Here is a 9,068-nt window from a genome sequence, read left to right as displayed (position 1 = left end):
GACTTTAAGATCTACATAACTTATAGATATTTCAGAAGCCATTTTATTCTCCTCTTCAGATGATTTACTATTTTTCTACCTTAATGTGGCTATTAATAGCTAGGATTAAAGACTGGGTGAATTTTAATATGTATTAAATGTGTATACATGCACAGGTGTGTGCATAACACACATGGAGCTGCAAGTAGTTTCCATGGTGAACTGAATTTGAATTTTCTGGTCTGCTTTCAGGTGCATTGCTTCTAATTCTTACATTAACATTGATTGTCTATTTCAGGAATTTCTATTTTTAAATTTTCTTGAGAAAAAGTCAACACAAATGACATTTAACTGGGGTGTTTGTACATTGACATTTAAAATTTTATGTGAGATGATAGAAGAAAACACTATATGGAAATTAAGCATTGGAATTGTGTAATACAGTGAAGAACTATATGTATCAAATTGAATCCTGTCACAAATTATCATATTTCCAATTTCAACTCTAAAGTCTATTTGAACTTGCTCCATCTACAATGTGGAGACAAAATACATGTAGACAATAACTTAGACTCAGCCAATAATGAAAAGGTGCAATGATCTCAACACTGAGTTAGCCTGGAGTTTTATGGTGTTTGATCTCTTCTGTAGCTGTGTTTGACAGGAAACATATATATATATATATATTTAAATAACATGCACATTAAAAATATTGCCAAATACTAAGATTATATATGTTTGCCAACTATCACACCTTGCAATGTCGAATACAGGATTGACAACACAAAATTTCAGTTCTAAATAGAAGGCCAATGCAAGTTGTTGTCTAATGTGTATTCCACCCAACAGATGATCCAGTCACTCTCAGATGCATTGATCTCTTTTCTGGCCATGCCTGGTACTAATGTGATTCATCATGAGGACACCAGTCTGTTAGCAACCACAGTGAATGGCAAAGGTTTCATATATGTGACATATAGGAAAGACTAAGCTAATTAGAACTAATCTACAACCTACAACTGGGGACTCTGGAATACAACATTGCAATGCCAAACCATGCAGTCTTCAACAAGTGAAAAAAATTAAGAAATGTGAATTACTTTTAAGGCATTTTGCCTCTTACCTTGATTTGTGGCATGGAGCTTGTGTTGCTACTGCTGTTGTAGATTTTAATTGATTTTTAAAAGATTCCTGCAGAGTGAATTTCCCAGAAGAGTTATTTTTTCCTACTGTCAGTACATTATAGTCTTCATATTCATGTTTATTTTTAAATTACAAGACTAGCTTTTTTTCCAGTTTTATGATTATTCTGCACATTTATACAGGGTGACATCAGCTTCCCTTGCAGGGCTCAGATAAACCAAGAGCAACCCTACTCAGGGTGGGTAGAAGATCTCAAGACCCCAGGGGAACAGAGGGCTGCCATCTAAGGGAGCTCAGGCAGAAAGATGAGGGAAGCTGGTATGGGGACTGTGGGGCACAGCTGGGAAGGTGCTGCTGTGTCTCACATCATAAGTATAAGGAAAGTCCAAGCAGGAGAAAATTCTGCCAAAAACTAAGAGAAAGGATGAGAATAGGAGGATTGGTGATTCCCAGCCAGAAAGTGCTGACACTTCTCTGTTATGTGCTGCCTGGTGTGGAATGCAGTTGCTTGGCAGCTCCTTAAAGGGCCCCACAGGAAGAGCAGAGGATTGATCAATCCGTCCTGCAATAAGGGAGGCTTTGTGCCACAGCTACTCTTGTGAAGGGTTCCAAATGACTCTCCATTAGGGTGACTGAACAATGGGAAAGTTGTCAGAATCAAACTGAAGTCACTAATGTTAAGGTAACCCTGACAAACAGAACCAGGGAATGCCATGAAAAGAAGGTCTCACACACTGGCATGCCTGATAACGAAAAAGACTCTGCAAAAACCACAACCTTGCACAAAGACCATCACAACCTTATACACAAATACTTCTGCAAGTACTTCCCAGCAGCTTCCTGTCCATCCTAGGACTGGCACCAACCTTGTTACTAATCTTTGTAGTCAAGAATAATTATTTCAAGATAATTATGTAGTTCTCCTCATGTTTTAAAAACCTTTGTCTTCCTTTACCCCCCTGAATATGCACATAGTTATTATGGTATGTGTAATCTTATTGCAGTGCTATATTACCAAATATCTTTTGTTTAAGAGAATCTCATTCTGCTGTTTTTTAGGCTGACAACAACATGGTAGAGGTGTTGTCTCACTGCAGCCTTTCCAGATGTCCCTCCTTGACCTTCTCAGGAGACATGTCTATTGAATCTATCACGTTGGATCCCAGAGGATAAGTCTTGATTTCCAACATGCACACTGTGGCCCTATCAACCAGGAGAATATCTCAGGAGTCTCCCAAAGTTGTTAGCATGAAATGGAAACCAGTGGAGACTAAACAAAGAACAAGAGGTAAGAGCAGAGGTGAAGCTGAGCTAACTGTTAGCCACCAGGTCCTTGTCCCATCCTTTCTAATCTTAGAGACTTGGACCCAGTTGCACCAGGGCAATTATGTCCTGCCACACAAAGTGTCACACAGTTGCAGCTGTGGCTTTGCACAGGACCAAGTCCACATAGGGGAGGGAGGGGACACTTTTGGGCAAAAGACATGTTGATCTGCACAGTGATGTTGGCATGGTCCTTTCTAATCCTGCATAGAGGATTGTCTCATGTGTCAATATGACTTTCCAACACACTTTTTGCCCATCCATGGATGGTGTCCTCCTTCACTCTTGGAAAATTAAGGTCCAGAACCTCACTTGGTGAATTGAGTACTGAAATGGTCATATAAGCTAATCATCACAGGCAGAGGAGGCATCATGAAAGGCAGCACAGGAAGGGAGCTGCACACAGGAAAGCCATGTTCCCAAGGCCCAGACACATTGCCACCATGCACAATGGCACTTCCAGCCTAGCCCTGACTTTGCAATCTCCATGATTCCAGTTCCCAATCCCTTGTCTGCCTCATGAAATGGGTTCAACAATATAGGTCTGTCCAAGGAATTGTTTAATCTTATTTATTGCTTGATGCACCATTTTTTGGGGAGGACACTTCCCCGGAATTTCAACAGGCAAAGATAAAATGTTTGTGATGTCTCTAAACCACCGTGTAAGAAGATGACGAGACACATTACAGAGAAGTTTAGACTTTAGGCCTCAACTTGCCTTCCCTAATCATCTTCAAGGAGCTCATCATGTTCCTTCTGATAAAGATCACCCCAACTGTTCAATTTGGAAAGAACTGTACATTTCTATGCTGAATTTTTCTTTGTTGCAAAGACCATATGTAATCTTTATCTTTTTCCCATCAAATAAAAACCTACAAATTTAAAAATGAGCTCAATTTGTGTTTCAAGCTGCTCTCCATGAACTCTGAATCAACTTGCCAAATTAAGAGGAGAAAACAAGTATTCCCACCAGTTGTGTTCTCTGCCATTTAATAGGTATCAATTTCCAAAGGGAGCATCCTTTTGTATCCATTCAACATTAAAGCTTGCTTACAAGGAGTCATCAAAACATTCATGGAAAATGCATATTATGAAAAAATTATGCATGGATTTCAATTTCTGGCACCAATGCATACTTGTACTAACTTGTTATGACATGTCTAATGAGGATCAGTTTGAAAAAAGCCCATAATAAAGTAACATGAATTCTGCTAAAATTGAAGCAAGAATAAGCATAAAACTTACAGTGAACCTTCAGAGGAATAATGGTGAACCATTGATGCTTTATTTATGGGGATAATGACCCAAAGAAATCAGCAATTTACAAATGGATAACTTGTTATAAGAAGAGATGCGGCAATGTTGAAGACGAAGCCCACACCAACAGACCATCCACATAAATTTTCAAGGAAAAAAATCATCTTGTTTATGCCCTAATTGAAGAAGATTGATGATTAACAGCACAAATAATAGCCAACATCATGAACATCTCAACTGGTTTAAGTTATGCAATTCTGACTGAAAAATTAAAGTTAAGCAAACTTTCCACTCAATGAGTGCCAAAACCATTGCACCCAGATCAGCTTCAGACAGGAGCAGGGCTTGCAATGGAAAATTTAAACAAATGGGATAAAGATCCTAAAGGATGTCTTCAAATAATTGTAAAAGGAGATGGAACATGGCTTTACCAGTATGAAAAAAGCACAATCAAAGCAATAGCTACCAAGAGGTGGGAGTGGTCCAGTCAAAGCAACAGTGGACTAGTCAAGAGCAGAGGTCATGGCAACGGTTTTTTGGGATGCTCAAGGCATTTTGCTCATTGACTTTCTGGAGGGCTAAAGAATGATAACTTTAGCCCTTGCTTATCTCATAATGAACATTTAGCCCAATGCTTATTATGAGAGTGTTTTGAGAAAGTTAGCTGAAAATTTTGCAGAGAAATACCCAGGAAAGCTTCACCAGAGAGTCCTCCTCCACCACAGCAATGCTCCTGCTCCTTCCTCTAATCAAACATGGGCAATTTTATGAGAGTTTTGATGGGAAATCAATAGGCATCTACTGTACAGTCCTGATTTGGCTCCTTCTGACTTCTTTTTGTTTCCCAATCTTAAAAGAATCTTTGAAAAGCACCCATTTTTCTTCACTTAAAATATAAAAATAGACTGCATTGACATGGTTAAATTCCCAGGACTTTCATTTGTTTAGGGATGGACTACGTGGCTGGTATTGTGCCTTACGAAAATGTCTTGAACTTGATGGAGCTTATGTGAAGAAATAAAGTTTTTTTAAATTTTTATCTTTTAATTTTATTTTTCCACAAACTTTTTGAAGTCCCCTCATATCTCAAAACCATGGTTGAGAACATAAGAAACTAAACTAAGAATAAATACATAATCACTACATCAAAAATAGTGAGTAGAGAATCTAGAATTAGTTCTCAGAGGGGGGAAAAAAAGCAATATGTCCATATGTATTACACATAAAAGCAAAGCAAATACTGTATTCTTGTGAAAGGTATATATTCCTATTCTGCATAAAAATATAATTTTGTTGAAGAAATGAAACTAGAGAATGAGGCATTGGTATGAAATGTCTACCCCATAAAAATCGGTTATTCATTAGAGTAACAATATGACTCAGCGTTTAATTTCTTTTTAATTGCAATAGTTTTGGGGGAACAGGTGGGTTTTGGTTATATAGATAAGTTCTTTAGTGGTGATTTATGAGACTTTAGTGTACCCATCAACTGATCAGTGTACACTGTACCCAGTGTATAGTTTTTTTATCCCTCATCCCCCTCCTACCCTTCCCTGAGTCCCCAAAGTCCATTATATTATTCTTACGACTTTGCATCCTCACAGCTTAGCTCCCACTTATGTGAGAACATATGATTGAATATTTAATTTAATAAAAATAAATTGATGTTAGATTTGAATTAATGGAAAAATTCAATGTGGATCACCTTGAGAGACCTCATGTCAGAGAAGGAGAACCCAACAACTCAGCTACAGCTCTAAAGACGGAGGTTCCTCAACCCTTTAGGAAAGAGGATGAGGAGGAAGGTTGGGTCACCCTCGGAGGTGTCTGCAAAGGGCAGAAATGAGAAAATGAAGCAGGACTTCCTTTAAGAAATATTTCAAATACTAATTGAAACAGTTAGTAGCCTCTTTAAAGTCTAAAGAGTCTGAGTATGTGACGTGAAATATTCATTACTTTTTGGAATTTATTTAGTGTAAAATTTAATTAGTTAACATATTTAACAATAAAATACAGAAAACCAGTATTTTTTGAGAATTTCAACATTGATTACAAATTTTAATCATTATATGTCCAAAAACATTTTAAATAACAAATTTAGCAAGCCATATTTATTTCAATGGTTCAAACACCTGAAGCATCAGAAAAATAAAAATGTAATGGCCACAAAATACATTTATTCAGGTATATTCAAAACTAAACTATGAAAAGCATGGATTTATTTCATTTCTTTTTTACTTCTATACTGTGTTTATATGTTCTAAGTGTTATTGATATGCTTATTCTAATATCTTTGCAAGAGTTAGGTAATAATATTTTGATTCCTCCCTGGGACTGCAGAAATCTTGCCAGACTCCAGAGAAAGAGAATTCTTTCTTAGGCCAACTGTCTTCTGTTCAGTGAGCTGAGATACCCGGCTACTCGACATGGTTTCTTCTCCCAGGGGAATTCAAACTGGAGCTGCAAAGCATCAACCTGCGTTTCCTTTTTGTAATTAAATTGCAGTTAGACTTCTTTTATTGTGATAAGAATATTTAGTATGCAATCTACCCACTTACAAAATTTCCAAGTGCATATAATACAGTATTGTTAGCTATAGGCACACTGTTGTACAGCAGATCTCTCAACCTTATTCGTCCATCTTGCATAGCTCAAATGTTACCTTTGTTGAATAGCAGGGGAAATGGGGGGTGCTGCTCAATAAGACTTTCAAATTCTAGACCTTGTACTTAGGTTTTAGGTTTTGTGTTTTGTTTTAACCAGTATTAGTCATACTCCCCACTGTCGTGTATAGAATAGTGGTCCCCCCAAAAGATATGTCCCTGGAACCTGTAAATATGAACTTATTTGGGAAAGGAGTCTTGCCAGGTGTAATTTAGTTAAGGATCTTGAGATGAAAAGATAATCCTGGGTTTTTCAGGTGGGCCCTAAATGCCACAAGAAACACTCGGAGGAGATTTGACCAAAAAAAAAAAAAAAAAGAGAAGGAGGCAGTGTGACCATGCCACAGAGGCAGAGATTGGAGTGATGCAGCCACAGACAAGGATCGCCAGCAGCGGCCAGAAGTGGATTTGGAAACTTCCCTAGAGACTTCAAAGGCAACGAGGCCCCACTGACACCTGGATTTCAGACTTTTGGCCTCAAGAACTATAGAGAATGAATTTATGTTGTTTTGTACCACTGAGTTTGTTGTAAATTTGTTACAGCAGCCACAGGAAGGTAATATGCCTCCAAGCAGTAATTTTAAAATATGACTTGGCCTGCATTACATCGTTCAGAGTTCATGCTTTGGGATGTATTGCTAAGTATAGTCTGTACACATTATTAAACACATACTAAATTATAACTAGTACAGCCATATAAATATTTCCTGGAAGAAGGACTGAGTCTACATAATTAGTTTTCCTCCTTAGGACATTTAAGTAATTCTTCCCTTTGGAATATGTGGCCCATCTCTATTTGTAGGTGACCACAACTTAGCTAATCCTTCCTGTTTGAGGTTTCAGTATCTACCTTTTCTGGGATTCTCTGGTTTGTTTACAGTTCTTTTGGTGTATTCCTTTGTACGTGGATAGAAGCAAGTATATATTTGGTCTTTAAAACTAGACAGAATTAATAGAAGAAATATCTACATATTTTAACGTCACCTGCTTATTAAAATCTATAAAGTAATGAAAGCCATTTCACTATTTTCATCCTTCTTTTGTGTTACAATTACCTGTCTGTGTTTTTCTTATTGACTTTTCTCTTTGGGGTGTCTTCATCAATTCATGGCTTTAAGGACACTTTATCCTCATTCATCATAACTGTATTTATGTTTGAGACCCAAATGATTATAGCCATAATCACATTTGATATTTATATCATATAAAACATAAATATATTAAAGACTAAATATATAAAATATGATATTATATATAATTATATTTGATAAAAAAGATTACAACATAATTCTATTTGAGGCTCAAATGATTACAACTTGGCCAGTGGGTGTCTCTTTAAGTTGTCTTTAAGTTGTTCTCTTTGTTCTTTCAGCACAGCCCTTTGCTTTTTGGCCACTAAATTTTCCAGATCCATCCTGATTTTACCCTGCTACAGGTATGGAATCAGCCACCCTACAATGATTCTTGGTTCCTTTTGTGGGGAACAGACTAGACACTGAAGTCTGGGCGTTGGAGGAGCAGGTGATGGGAAGCACCCTCCTATTACTTTGCACCATGTTGAGTAAAGACAGAGCTGGGAAACACAGACCTTGTTAAAAATCCCACGTGCACTTGAGGTTTCTAATAGTTCTGCTCGTTCTCCACCTGTCCTCTGCATCCATCCTCTCCCCCTTCTCTGTTCTGCTCAGTGCCCCCAGGAGGCTGAGTGCTGGAGTGGCCATCATTAGGGTGCCCTTACCCTTGGGCTTCGGCTAGATTTGGCAAACAGCAGGGACCAACAGGAGGTCGGTGAGCAGAAGGGGAGGGAGGCTAGAGTGCACTTCTCCTCACTCACCCCACTCCAACTTCACATGGCCATCTAGGCAGAGCTCCACGCTCATTTTTACTGCTCCCCTTAGGTAGTCTCTCCTCTATAAATCCAGTGAGATTCTCTTGTCAGCTGCCCTTCAGACGCTGGAGTGGGAAGAGCTTCCTGCTGGTAGAGCCTCTCCTCACCCTTTCTAGATGTCTTGACCCTGGCTCATACCTCTCTCTTTAGTTAAACCTTTGGAGTGGTGGTTGTTTTTTTTTTGTTGTTTTTTTTTTCTGTTAACCTGGCAACTCAGACTCCAACATAACACATTATGTTTTCCTATATACCAATTTTCTAACAGTAAATAGTTTCATCAACTGATAAAATTTAATCCTACATTGATAGAAGCCTTGTTTTCATTCTTTATTCCATGGTAAGGCTTAAAATTTATTCAAAGAAATGCTACTGTTAAGTTAGCCTATGCAAACAGAGAGAACAAACTGGGCCAATTAGTGACCAGCTAAATTGGCACCACGTCAAGCGGTCTCTCTAAGACTAGTTGGACCTTGAGGGTCTTTTGCACATCCTGAAAAGCAGCTCTCAGTAGTTTTATTACATATGATAAAAGAGTTTCACTATATACAATAAAACAAAGGGGATTTCCTGTCAGTTCCTGTCAGGCTGCCTTTCTAGTGATCAAACTGACCAATGACCCAGGAACAGCAGAGATATCTAAAATGTGGGGAGACTGAGAATAAAAAAAAAATCTCTTCACACTGAAATGGGGAGCTGAATTTTTTTAATAAATCTTTTTTTTTTTTTAGAAATAAAGTAACTGCATTAGAAACTTCAGTTTTTAAGTTACAGATTTGCAGAAAAATTATAAGGATAGTGCAGGGACACTCATGTAT

The 9,068-nt window shown here is 37.9% G+C and overlaps 1 long non-coding RNA gene across 1 annotated transcript; it reads left to right on the top strand.

Moving 5' to 3' along the window:
• The first annotated feature begins 1,842 nt into the window (after window positions 1-1,842).
• On the top strand, window positions 1,843-6,688 carry LOC129057638 (uncharacterized). Its single transcript, XR_008522266.2, has 2 exons — window positions 1,843-2,410; window positions 6,623-6,688. It is a non-coding gene; the product is annotated as an uncharacterized LOC129057638 (long non-coding RNA).
• Window positions 6,689-9,068: the final 2,380 nt, after the last annotated feature.

Source organism: Pongo abelii, chromosome 12 (assembly GCF_028885655.2).
Source record: "Pongo abelii isolate AG06213 chromosome 12, NHGRI_mPonAbe1-v2.0_pri, whole genome shotgun sequence".
Lineage (NCBI taxonomy): Eukaryota > Metazoa > Chordata > Mammalia > Primates > Hominidae > Pongo > Pongo abelii.
The sequence above is the reverse complement of the archived record's forward strand: the minus strand, read 5'-3'. Positions and strand labels throughout refer to the sequence as shown.